The sequence below is a fragment of the Crinia signifera genome, unplaced genomic scaffold, assembly GCF_055691185.1.
Source record: "Crinia signifera unplaced genomic scaffold, ASM5569118v1 HAP2_SCAFFOLD_605, whole genome shotgun sequence".
Lineage (NCBI taxonomy): Eukaryota > Metazoa > Chordata > Amphibia > Anura > Myobatrachidae > Crinia > Crinia signifera.
In genome coordinates, this window is record NW_028142498.1 from 17,427 (window position 1) to 30,231 (window position 12,805).

The 12,805-nt window shown below is 45.6% G+C and overlaps 8 non-coding genes across 8 annotated transcripts; all 8 read left to right on the forward strand.

The window, feature by feature from the left end:
* The first annotated feature begins 669 nt into the window (after positions 1 to 669).
* LOC146055773 (U2 spliceosomal RNA) lies at positions 670 to 860 on the forward strand. The gene has a single exon (XR_014468919.1). It is a non-coding gene; the product is annotated as a U2 spliceosomal RNA (small nuclear RNA).
* A 1,397-nt stretch (positions 861 to 2,257) lies between these two features.
* Positions 2,258 to 2,448, forward strand: LOC146055774 (U2 spliceosomal RNA). The gene has a single exon (XR_014468920.1). It is a non-coding gene; the product is annotated as a U2 spliceosomal RNA (small nuclear RNA).
* A 1,397-nt stretch (positions 2,449 to 3,845) lies between these two features.
* LOC146055775 (U2 spliceosomal RNA) lies at positions 3,846 to 4,036 on the forward strand. The gene has a single exon (XR_014468921.1). It is a non-coding gene; the product is annotated as a U2 spliceosomal RNA (small nuclear RNA).
* A 1,397-nt stretch (positions 4,037 to 5,433) lies between these two features.
* Positions 5,434 to 5,626, forward strand: LOC146055803 (U2 spliceosomal RNA). The gene has a single exon (XR_014468946.1). It is a non-coding gene; the product is annotated as a U2 spliceosomal RNA (small nuclear RNA).
* Positions 5,627 to 7,023: 1,397 nt separating this feature from the next.
* LOC146055776 (U2 spliceosomal RNA) lies at positions 7,024 to 7,214 on the forward strand. The gene has a single exon (XR_014468922.1). It is a non-coding gene; the product is annotated as a U2 spliceosomal RNA (small nuclear RNA).
* A 1,397-nt stretch (positions 7,215 to 8,611) lies between these two features.
* Positions 8,612 to 8,802, forward strand: LOC146055778 (U2 spliceosomal RNA). The gene has a single exon (XR_014468924.1). It is a non-coding gene; the product is annotated as a U2 spliceosomal RNA (small nuclear RNA).
* Positions 8,803 to 10,199: 1,397 nt separating this feature from the next.
* Positions 10,200 to 10,390, forward strand: LOC146055779 (U2 spliceosomal RNA). Its single transcript, XR_014468925.1, has one exon. It is a non-coding gene; the product is annotated as a U2 spliceosomal RNA (small nuclear RNA).
* Positions 10,391 to 11,787: 1,397 nt separating this feature from the next.
* Positions 11,788 to 11,978, forward strand: LOC146055781 (U2 spliceosomal RNA). Its single transcript, XR_014468926.1, has one exon. It is a non-coding gene; the product is annotated as a U2 spliceosomal RNA (small nuclear RNA).
* The last annotated feature ends 827 nt before the right edge of the window (positions 11,979 to 12,805 follow it).

The following is a 12,805-nucleotide window of genomic DNA, read 5'->3' on the forward strand; positions in this document are numbered from 1 at the left end:
CACCTACACATGACTGTCCTGTCTGCCTGTCTGTTCCAAGTGACTGTCTGGCTGTCAGGTTCCGCCGGATTCCGAGTGAGCAGCTTGTGATGTCATAGAGGGCAGATTGTGATGTCACACAAAGGGTCCTGCCACATGAATGCCTGTCCATCTGACTGTCTACTACTGCTGCTGAATGGGCTCAAAACAGGAAAGCCGTCATTGCACCTGATTGTGCAAGATTCCTCCTTCTCCTCTGCAGCAGCTAGCTGATTGATTTAGTCAGCAGCAGTTCGTCAGGGACACAGGCATGCAGCAGCAAAGAGCGAGGAGACAGCTGGCTGCTGCTGCTTGCCTGTTGGTCGTCTGCCTAGTGGGTGTGTGTCTGTTGACGCGACGTCAACAGACGGGGCGGAGCACATGCAAATTTGGCCTCCTACCCAGCTGAGGCTCCCTTCCCGCCCGCCGACGACCTAATCACAAAATCAGTTGGATGGCTACTCGTCCTCCGGTCCCTGTCCAGCACTTCAAGTCCTAATCACACCTGCCGTACAGCCAGGTATCTTTCAGACTGCAACGACAAAGAAGTGATGTGTGTGTGTTAGATGTGTCCGTGGTGCTGATCTCCTCTCCACCAGTATTGCTGGCCGAATTCAGGTTCGCGCGGTTTGCTGGGAGCCCATTCGGGTTATCGCTTCTCGGCCTTTTGGCTAAGATCAAGTGTAGTATCTGTTCTTATCAGTTTAATATCTGATACGCCCCCTATCTGGGGGCCATATATTAAATGGATTTTTAGAACAGGGAGATGGAAGAAGAGCTTGCTCTGTCCACTCCACGCATTGACCTGGTATTGCAGTACTTCCAGGACCGGTGCACCTTCCTAATCTGTTATCCAAAAATAGACTATTTCCATTCCTGGCACTTGATTTGGAGTATCAATTGTTTGTGCACCTTTGTATTTAGAAATGCATGCATTTGCTGCTTCAAGGTTTAACCCTTGTGCATAAATACTTTGAAATCCTGCCTCCAGTGTATCATTTTGTGACTATTTCTTGACTCCTTGAATTGTACTTTCTGGAATCGAGGCAGTTAAATATTTTTACGTGACACTACACTTGATATCAGCATGTGCGGCCTAGGCAAAAGACCGGAAGCCTGCCTAAATTAAAGGACTTATCAATCGCTGCGACCTCCCAATAAATATGCAAACACTATGTGACTTACCTACGATCTTACCACGGAAACATCAACTGGATCACAGCAATGGCATTTTTGGACCCCCCCTCCCTCTCCATTTGAAATGGCTTGGTTTTTTTTTTTCCTCTCTCTTTCTTTCTTTCTTTATTTCTTATATTTTTTTCTTTTCTTTTTGCGCGCTCTTTTCTCTCTTTTGTTTTGGGAATTTTTTTTCCTCATTTCTTTTGTTTTGGGAATTTTTTTTCCTCATTTCTTTTGTTATGGGAATTTTTTTTCCTCTTCCATTTTTTTTCCGAGCCAAACAATTGATGATCATTGAGAGGGGGGAATTTAGAAAAAGTATCACTTACCTTCTTCGGACCATCATTTGGGTGGTAACTGCCAATAAAAGAAAACATTGGCCCACCCAGCTCACCTACACATGACTGTCCTGTCTGCCTGTCTGTTCCAAGTGACTGTCTGGCTGTCAGGTTCCGCCGGATTCCGAGTGAGCAGCTTGTGATGTCATAGAGGGCAGATTGTGATGTCACACAAAGGGTCCTGCCACATGAATGCCTGTCCATCTGACTGTCTACTACTGCTGCTGAATGGGCTCAAAACAGGAAAGCCGTCATTGCACCTGATTGTGCAAGATTCCTCCTTCTCCTCTGCAGCAGCTAGCTGATTGATTTAGTCAGCAGCAGTTCGTCAGGGACACAGGCATGCAGCAGCAAAGAGCGAGGAGACAGCTGGCTGCTGCTGCTTGCCTGTTGGTCGTCTGCCTAGTGGGTGTGTGTCTGTTGACGCGACGTCAACAGACGGGGCGGAGCACATGCAAATTTGGCCTCCTACCCAGCTGAGGCTCCCTTCCCGCCCGCCGACGACCTAATCACAAAATCAGTTGGATGGCTACTCGTCCTCCGGTCCCTGTCCAGCACTTCAAGTCCTAATCACACCTGCCGTACAGCCAGGTATCTTTCAGACTGCAACGACAAAGAAGTGATGTGTGTGTGTTAGATGTGTCCGTGGTGCTGATCTCCTCTCCACCAGTATTGCTGGCCGAATTCAGGTTCGCGCGGTTTGCTGGGAGCCCATTCGGGTTATCGCTTCTCGGCCTTTTGGCTAAGATCAAGTGTAGTATCTGTTCTTATCAGTTTAATATCTGATACGCCCCCTATCTGGGGGCCATATATTAAATGGATTTTTAGAACAGGGAGATGGAAGAAGAGCTTGCTCTGTCCACTCCACGCATTGACCTGGTATTGCAGTACTTCCAGGACCGGTGCACCTTCCTAATCTGTTATCCAAAAATAGACTATTTCCATTCCTGGCACTTGATTTGGAGTATCAATTGTTTGTGCACCTTTGTATTTAGAAATGCATGCATTTGCTGCTTCAAGGTTTAACCCTTGTGCATAAATACTTTGAAATCCTGCCTCCAGTGTATCATTTTGTGACTATTTCTTGACTCCTTGAATTGTACTTTCTGGAATCGAGGCAGTTAAATATTTTTACGTGACACTACACTTGATATCAGCATGTGCGGCCTAGGCAAAAGACCGGAAGCCTGCCTAAATTAAAGGACTTATCAATCGCTGCGACCTCCCAATAAATATGCAAACACTATGTGACTTACCTACGATCTTACCACGGAAACATCAACTGGATCACAGCAATGGCATTTTTGGACCCCCCCTCCCTCTCCATTTGAAATGGCTTGGTTTTTTTTTTTCCTCTCTCTTTCTTTCTTTCTTTATTTCTTATATTTTTTTCTTTTCTTTTTGCGCGCTCTTTTCTCTCTTTTGTTTTGGGAATTTTTTTTCCTCATTTCTTTTGTTTTGGGAATTTTTTTTCCTCATTTCTTTTGTTATGGGAATTTTTTTTCCTCTTCCATTTTTTTTCCGAGCCAAACAATTGATGATCATTGAGAGGGGGGAATTTAGAAAAAGTATCACTTACCTTCTTCGGACCATCATTTGGGTGGTAACTGCCAATAAAAGAAAACATTGGCCCACCCAGCTCACCTACACATGACTGTCCTGTCTGCCTGTCTGTTCCAAGTGACTGTCTGGCTGTCAGGTTCCGCCGGATTCCGAGTGAGCAGCTTGTGATGTCATAGAGGGCAGATTGTGATGTCACACAAAGGGTCCTGCCACATGAATGCCTGTCCATCTGACTGTCTACTACTGCTGCTGAATGGGCTCAAAACAGGAAAGCCGTCATTGCACCTGATTGTGCAAGATTCCTCCTTCTCCTCTGCAGCAGCTAGCTGATTGATTTAGTCAGCAGCAGTTCGTCAGGGACACAGGCATGCAGCAGCAAAGAGCGAGGAGACAGCTGGCTGCTGCTGCTTGCCTGTTGGTCGTCTGCCTAGTGGGTGTGTGTCTGTTGACGCGACGTCAACAGACGGGGCGGAGCACATGCAAATTTGGCCTCCTACCCAGCTGAGGCTCCCTTCCCGCCCGCCGACGACCTAATCACAAAATCAGTTGGATGGCTACTCGTCCTCCGGTCCCTGTCCAGCACTTCAAGTCCTAATCACACCTGCCGTACAGCCAGGTATCTTTCAGACTGCAACGACAAAGAAGTGATGTGTGTGTGTTAGATGTGTCCGTGGTGCTGATCTCCTCTCCACCAGTATTGCTGGCCGAATTCAGGTTCGCGCGGTTTGCTGGGAGCCCATTCGGGTTATCGCTTCTCGGCCTTTTGGCTAAGATCAAGTGTAGTATCTGTTCTTATCAGTTTAATATCTGATACGCCCCCTATCTGGGGGCCATATATTAAATGGATTTTTAGAACAGGGAGATGGAAGAAGAGCTTGCTCTGTCCACTCCACGCATTGACCTGGTATTGCAGTACTTCCAGGACCGGTGCACCTTCCTAATCTGTTATCCAAAAATAGACTATTTCCATTCCTGGCACTTGATTTGGAGTATCAATTGTTTGTGCACCTTTGTATTTAGAAATGCATGCATTTGCTGCTTCAAGGTTTAACCCTTGTGCATAAATACTTTGAAATCCTGCCTCCAGTGTATCATTTTGTGACTATTTCTTGACTCCTTGAATTGTACTTTCTGGAATCGAGGCAGTTAAATATTTTTACGTGACACTACACTTGATATCAGCATGTGCGGCCTAGGCAAAAGACCGGAAGCCTGCCTAAATTAAAGGACTTATCAATCGCTGCGACCTCCCAATAAATATGCAAACACTATGTGACTTACCTACGATCTTACCACGGAAACATCAACTGGATCACAGCAATGGCATTTTTGGACCCCCCCTCCCTCTCCATTTGAAATGGCTTGGTTTTTTTTTTTCCTCTCTCTTTCTTTCTTTCTTTATTTCTTATATTTTTTTCTTTTCTTTTTGCGCGCTCTTTTCTCTCTTTTGTTTTGGGAATTTTTTTTCCTCATTTCTTTTGTTTTGGGAATTTTTTTTCCTCATTTCTTTTGTTATGGGAATTTTTTTTCCTCTTCCATTTTTTTTCCGAGCCAAACAATTGATGATCATTGAGAGGGGGGAATTTAGAAAAAGTATCACTTACCTTCTTCGGACCATCATTTGGGTGGTAACTGCCAATAAAAGAAAACATTGGCCCACCCAGCTCACCTACACATGACTGTCCTGTCTGCCTGTCTGTTCCAAGTGACTGTCTGGCTGTCAGGTTCCGCCGGATTCCGAGTGAGCAGCTTGTGATGTCATAGAGGGCAGATTGTGATGTCACACAAAGGGTCCTGCCACATGAATGCCTGTCCATCTGACTGTCTACTACTGCTGCTGAATGGGCTCAAAACAGGAAAGCCGTCATTGCACCTGATTGTGCAAGATTCCTCCTTCTCCTCTGCAGCAGCTAGCTGATTGATTTAGTCAGCAGCAGTTCGTCAGGGACACAGGCATGCAGCAGCAAAGAGCGAGGAGACAGCTGGCTGCTGCTGCTTGCCTGTTGGTCGTCTGCCTAGTGGGTGTGTGTCTGTTGACGCGACGTCAACAGACGGGGCGGAGCACATGCAAATTTGGCCTCCTACCCAGCTGAGGCTCCCTTCCCGCCCGCCGACGACCTAATCACAAAATCAGTTGGATGGCTACTCGTCCTCCGGTCCCTGTCCAGCACTTCAAGTCCTAATCACACCTGCCGTACAGCCAGGTATCTTTCAGACTGCAACGACAAAGAAGTGATGTGTGTGTGTTAGATGTGTCCGTGGTGCTGATCTCCTCTCCACCAGTATTGCTGGCCGAATTCAGGTTCGCGCGGTTTGCTGGGAGCCCATTCGGGTTATCGCTTCTCGGCCTTTTGGCTAAGATCAAGTGTAGTATCTGTTCTTATCAGTTTATAATATCTGATACGCCCCCTATCTGGGGGCCATATATTAAATGGATTTTTAGAACAGGGAGATGGAAGAAGAGCTTGCTCTGTCCACTCCACGCATTGACCTGGTATTGCAGTACTTCCAGGACCGGTGCACCTTCCTAATCTGTTATCCAAAAATAGACTATTTCCATTCCTGGCACTTGATTTGGAGTATCAATTGTTTGTGCACCTTTGTATTTAGAAATGCATGCATTTGCTGCTTCAAGGTTTAACCCTTGTGCATAAATACTTTGAAATCCTGCCTCCAGTGTATCATTTTGTGACTATTTCTTGACTCCTTGAATTGTACTTTCTGGAATCGAGGCAGTTAAATATTTTTACGTGACACTACACTTGATATCAGCATGTGCGGCCTAGGCAAAAGACCGGAAGCCTGCCTAAATTAAAGGACTTATCAATCGCTGCGACCTCCCAATAAATATGCAAACACTATGTGACTTACCTACGATCTTACCACGGAAACATCAACTGGATCACAGCAATGGCATTTTTGGACCCCCCCTCCCTCTCCATTTGAAATGGCTTGGTTTTTTTTTTTCCTCTCTCTTTCTTTCTTTCTTTATTTCTTATATTTTTTTCTTTTCTTTTTGCGCGCTCTTTTCTCTCTTTTGTTTTGGGAATTTTTTTTCCTCATTTCTTTTGTTTTGGGAATTTTTTTTCCTCATTTCTTTTGTTATGGGAATTTTTTTTCCTCTTCCATTTTTTTTCCGAGCCAAACAATTGATGATCATTGAGAGGGGGGAATTTAGAAAAAGTATCACTTACCTTCTTCGGACCATCATTTGGGTGGTAACTGCCAATAAAAGAAAACATTGGCCCACCCAGCTCACCTACACATGACTGTCCTGTCTGCCTGTCTGTTCCAAGTGACTGTCTGGCTGTCAGGTTCCGCCGGATTCCGAGTGAGCAGCTTGTGATGTCATAGAGGGCAGATTGTGATGTCACACAAAGGGTCCTGCCACATGAATGCCTGTCCATCTGACTGTCTACTACTGCTGCTGAATGGGCTCAAAACAGGAAAGCCGTCATTGCACCTGATTGTGCAAGATTCCTCCTTCTCCTCTGCAGCAGCTAGCTGATTGATTTAGTCAGCAGCAGTTCGTCAGGGACACAGGCATGCAGCAGCAAAGAGCGAGGAGACAGCTGGCTGCTGCTGCTTGCCTGTTGGTCGTCTGCCTAGTGGGTGTGTGTCTGTTGACGCGACGTCAACAGACGGGGCGGAGCACATGCAAATTTGGCCTCCTACCCAGCTGAGGCTCCCTTCCCGCCCGCCGACGACCTAATCACAAAATCAGTTGGATGGCTACTCGTCCTCCGGTCCCTGTCCAGCACTTCAAGTCCTAATCACACCTGCCGTACAGCCAGGTATCTTTCAGACTGCAACGACAAAGAAGTGATGTGTGTGTGTTAGATGTGTCCGTGGTGCTGATCTCCTCTCCACCAGTATTGCTGGCCGAATTCAGGTTCGCGCGGTTTGCTGGGAGCCCATTCGGGTTATCGCTTCTCGGCCTTTTGGCTAAGATCAAGTGTAGTATCTGTTCTTATCAGTTTAATATCTGATACGCCCCCTATCTGGGGGCCATATATTAAATGGATTTTTAGAACAGGGAGATGGAAGAAGAGCTTGCTCTGTCCACTCCACGCATTGACCTGGTATTGCAGTACTTCCAGGACCGGTGCACCTTCCTAATCTGTTATCCAAAAATAGACTATTTCCATTCCTGGCACTTGATTTGGAGTATCAATTGTTTGTGCACCTTTGTATTTAGAAATGCATGCATTTGCTGCTTCAAGGTTTAACCCTTGTGCATAAATACTTTGAAATCCTGCCTCCAGTGTATCATTTTGTGACTATTTCTTGACTCCTTGAATTGTACTTTCTGGAATCGAGGCAGTTAAATATTTTTACGTGACACTACACTTGATATCAGCATGTGCGGCCTAGGCAAAAGACCGGAAGCCTGCCTAAATTAAAGGACTTATCAATCGCTGCGACCTCCCAATAAATATGCAAACACTATGTGACTTACCTACGATCTTACCACGGAAACATCAACTGGATCACAGCAATGGCATTTTTGGACCCCCCCTCCCTCTCCATTTGAAATGGCTTGGTTTTTTTTTTTCCTCTCTCTTTCTTTCTTTCTTTATTTCTTATATTTTTTTCTTTTCTTTTTGCGCGCTCTTTTCTCTCTTTTGTTTTGGGAATTTTTTTTCCTCATTTCTTTTGTTTTGGGAATTTTTTTTCCTCATTTCTTTTGTTATGGGAATTTTTTTTCCTCTTCCATTTTTTTTCCGAGCCAAACAATTGATGATCATTGAGAGGGGGGAATTTAGAAAAAGTATCACTTACCTTCTTCGGACCATCATTTGGGTGGTAACTGCCAATAAAAGAAAACATTGGCCCACCCAGCTCACCTACACATGACTGTCCTGTCTGCCTGTCTGTTCCAAGTGACTGTCTGGCTGTCAGGTTCCGCCGGATTCCGAGTGAGCAGCTTGTGATGTCATAGAGGGCAGATTGTGATGTCACACAAAGGGTCCTGCCACATGAATGCCTGTCCATCTGACTGTCTACTACTGCTGCTGAATGGGCTCAAAACAGGAAAGCCGTCATTGCACCTGATTGTGCAAGATTCCTCCTTCTCCTCTGCAGCAGCTAGCTGATTGATTTAGTCAGCAGCAGTTCGTCAGGGACACAGGCATGCAGCAGCAAAGAGCGAGGAGACAGCTGGCTGCTGCTGCTTGCCTGTTGGTCGTCTGCCTAGTGGGTGTGTGTCTGTTGACGCGACGTCAACAGACGGGGCGGAGCACATGCAAATTTGGCCTCCTACCCAGCTGAGGCTCCCTTCCCGCCCGCCGACGACCTAATCACAAAATCAGTTGGATGGCTACTCGTCCTCCGGTCCCTGTCCAGCACTTCAAGTCCTAATCACACCTGCCGTACAGCCAGGTATCTTTCAGACTGCAACGACAAAGAAGTGATGTGTGTGTGTTAGATGTGTCCGTGGTGCTGATCTCCTCTCCACCAGTATTGCTGGCCGAATTCAGGTTCGCGCGGTTTGCTGGGAGCCCATTCGGGTTATCGCTTCTCGGCCTTTTGGCTAAGATCAAGTGTAGTATCTGTTCTTATCAGTTTAATATCTGATACGCCCCCTATCTGGGGGCCATATATTAAATGGATTTTTAGAACAGGGAGATGGAAGAAGAGCTTGCTCTGTCCACTCCACGCATTGACCTGGTATTGCAGTACTTCCAGGACCGGTGCACCTTCCTAATCTGTTATCCAAAAATAGACTATTTCCATTCCTGGCACTTGATTTGGAGTATCAATTGTTTGTGCACCTTTGTATTTAGAAATGCATGCATTTGCTGCTTCAAGGTTTAACCCTTGTGCATAAATACTTTGAAATCCTGCCTCCAGTGTATCATTTTGTGACTATTTCTTGACTCCTTGAATTGTACTTTCTGGAATCGAGGCAGTTAAATATTTTTACGTGACACTACACTTGATATCAGCATGTGCGGCCTAGGCAAAAGACCGGAAGCCTGCCTAAATTAAAGGACTTATCAATCGCTGCGACCTCCCAATAAATATGCAAACACTATGTGACTTACCTACGATCTTACCACGGAAACATCAACTGGATCACAGCAATGGCATTTTTGGACCCCCCCTCCCTCTCCATTTGAAATGGCTTGGTTTTTTTTTTTCCTCTCTCTTTCTTTCTTTCTTTATTTCTTATATTTTTTTCTTTTCTTTTTGCGCGCTCTTTTCTCTCTTTTGTTTTGGGAATTTTTTTTCCTCATTTCTTTTGTTTTGGGAATTTTTTTTCCTCATTTCTTTTGTTATGGGAATTTTTTTTCCTCTTCCATTTTTTTTCCGAGCCAAACAATTGATGATCATTGAGAGGGGGGAATTTAGAAAAAGTATCACTTACCTTCTTCGGACCATCATTTGGGTGGTAACTGCCAATAAAAGAAAACATTGGCCCACCCAGCTCACCTACACATGACTGTCCTGTCTGCCTGTCTGTTCCAAGTGACTGTCTGGCTGTCAGGTTCCGCCGGATTCCGAGTGAGCAGCTTGTGATGTCATAGAGGGCAGATTGTGATGTCACACAAAGGGTCCTGCCACATGAATGCCTGTCCATCTGACTGTCTACTACTGCTGCTGAATGGGCTCAAAACAGGAAAGCCGTCATTGCACCTGATTGTGCAAGATTCCTCCTTCTCCTCTGCAGCAGCTAGCTGATTGATTTAGTCAGCAGCAGTTCGTCAGGGACACAGGCATGCAGCAGCAAAGAGCGAGGAGACAGCTGGCTGCTGCTGCTTGCCTGTTGGTCGTCTGCCTAGTGGGTGTGTGTCTGTTGACGCGACGTCAACAGACGGGGCGGAGCACATGCAAATTTGGCCTCCTACCCAGCTGAGGCTCCCTTCCCGCCCGCCGACGACCTAATCACAAAATCAGTTGGATGGCTACTCGTCCTCCGGTCCCTGTCCAGCACTTCAAGTCCTAATCACACCTGCCGTACAGCCAGGTATCTTTCAGACTGCAACGACAAAGAAGTGATGTGTGTGTGTTAGATGTGTCCGTGGTGCTGATCTCCTCTCCACCAGTATTGCTGGCCGAATTCAGGTTCGCGCGGTTTGCTGGGAGCCCATTCGGGTTATCGCTTCTCGGCCTTTTGGCTAAGATCAAGTGTAGTATCTGTTCTTATCAGTTTAATATCTGATACGCCCCCTATCTGGGGGCCATATATTAAATGGATTTTTAGAACAGGGAGATGGAAGAAGAGCTTGCTCTGTCCACTCCACGCATTGACCTGGTATTGCAGTACTTCCAGGACCGGTGCACCTTCCTAATCTGTTATCCAAAAATAGACTATTTCCATTCCTGGCACTTGATTTGGAGTATCAATTGTTTGTGCACCTTTGTATTTAGAAATGCATGCATTTGCTGCTTCAAGGTTTAACCCTTGTGCATAAATACTTTGAAATCCTGCCTCCAGTGTATCATTTTGTGACTATTTCTTGACTCCTTGAATTGTACTTTCTGGAATCGAGGCAGTTAAATATTTTTACGTGACACTACACTTGATATCAGCATGTGCGGCCTAGGCAAAAGACCGGAAGCCTGCCTAAATTAAAGGACTTATCAATCGCTGCGACCTCCCAATAAATATGCAAACACTATGTGACTTACCTACGATCTTACCACGGAAACATCAACTGGATCACAGCAATGGCATTTTTGGACCCCCCCTCCCTCTCCATTTGAAATGGCTTGGTTTTTTTTTTTCCTCTCTCTTTCTTTCTTTCTTTATTTCTTATATTTTTTTCTTTTCTTTTTGCGCGCTCTTTTCTCTCTTTTGTTTTGGGAATTTTTTTTCCTCATTTCTTTTGTTTTGGGAATTTTTTTTCCTCATTTCTTTTGTTATGGGAATTTTTTTTCCTCTTCCATTTTTTTTCCGAGCCAAACAATTGATGATCATTGAGAGGGGGGAATTTAGAAAAAGTATCACTTACCTTCTTCGGACCATCATTTGGGTGGTAACTGCCAATAAAAGAAAACATTGGCCCACCCAGCTCACCTACACATGACTGTCCTGTCTGCCTGTCTGTTCCAAGTGACTGTCTGGCTGTCAGGTTCCGCCGGATTCCGAGTGAGCAGCTTGTGATGTCATAGAGGGCAGATTGTGATGTCACACAAAGGGTCCTGCCACATGAATGCCTGTCCATCTGACTGTCTACTACTGCTGCTGAATGGGCTCAAAACAGGAAAGCCGTCATTGCACCTGATTGTGCAAGATTCCTCCTTCTCCTCTGCAGCAGCTAGCTGATTGATTTAGTCAGCAGCAGTTCGTCAGGGACACAGGCATGCAGCAGCAAAGAGCGAGGAGACAGCTGGCTGCTGCTGCTTGCCTGTTGGTCGTCTGCCTAGTGGGTGTGTGTCTGTTGACGCGACGTCAACAGACGGGGCGGAGCACATGCAAATTTGGCCTCCTACCCAGCTGAGGCTCCCTTCCCGCCCGCCGACGACCTAATCACAAAATCAGTTGGATGGCTACTCGTCCTCCGGTCCCTGTCCAGCACTTCAAGTCCTAATCACACCTGCCGTACAGCCAGGTATCTTTCAGACTGCAACGACAAAGAAGTGATGTGTGTGTGTTAGATGTGTCCGTGGTGCTGATCTCCTCTCCACCAGTATTGCTGGCCGAATTCAGGTTCGCGCGGTTTGCTGGGAGCCCATTCGGGTTATCGCTTCTCGGCCTTTTGGCTAAGATCAAGTGTAGTATCTGTTCTTATCAGTTTAATATCTGATACGCCCCCTATCTGGGGGCCATATATTAAATGGATTTTTAGAACAGGGAGATGGAAGAAGAGCTTGCTCTGTCCACTCCACGCATTGACCTGGTATTGCAGTACTTCCAGGACCGGTGCACCTTCCTAATCTGTTATCCAAAAATAGACTATTTCCATTCCTGGCACTTGATTTGGAGTATCAATTGTTTGTGCACCTTTGTATTTAGAAATGCATGCATTTGCTGCTTCAAGGTTTAACCCTTGTGCATAAATACTTTGAAATCCTGCCTCCAGTGTATCATTTTGTGACTATTTCTTGACTCCTTGAATTGTACTTTCTGGAATCGAGGCAGTTAAATATTTTTACGTGACACTACACTTGATATCAGCATGTGCGGCCTAGGCAAAAGACCGGAAGCCTGCCTAAATTAAAGGACTTATCAATCGCTGCGACCTCCCAATAAATATGCAAACACTATGTGACTTACCTACGATCTTACCACGGAAACATCAACTGGATCACAGCAATGGCATTTTTGGACCCCCCCTCCCTCTCCATTTGAAATGGCTTGGTTTTTTTTTTTCCTCTCTCTTTCTTTCTTTCTTTATTTCTTATATTTTTTTCTTTTCTTTTTGCGCGCTCTTTTCTCTCTTTTGTTTTGGGAATTTTTTTTCCTCATTTCTTTTGTTTTGGGAATTTTTTTTCCTCATTTCTTTTGTTATGGGAATTTTTTTTCCTCTTCCATTTTTTTTCCGAGCCAAACAATTGATGATCATTGAGAGGGGGGAATTTAGAAAAAGTATCACTTACCTTCTTCGGACCATCATTTGGGTGGTAACTGCCAATAAAAGAAAACATTGGCCCACCCAGCTCACCTACACATGACTGTCCTGTCTGCCTGTCTGTTCCAAGTGACTGTCTGGCTGTCAGGTTCCGCCGGATTCCGAGTGAGCAGCTTGTGATGTCATAGA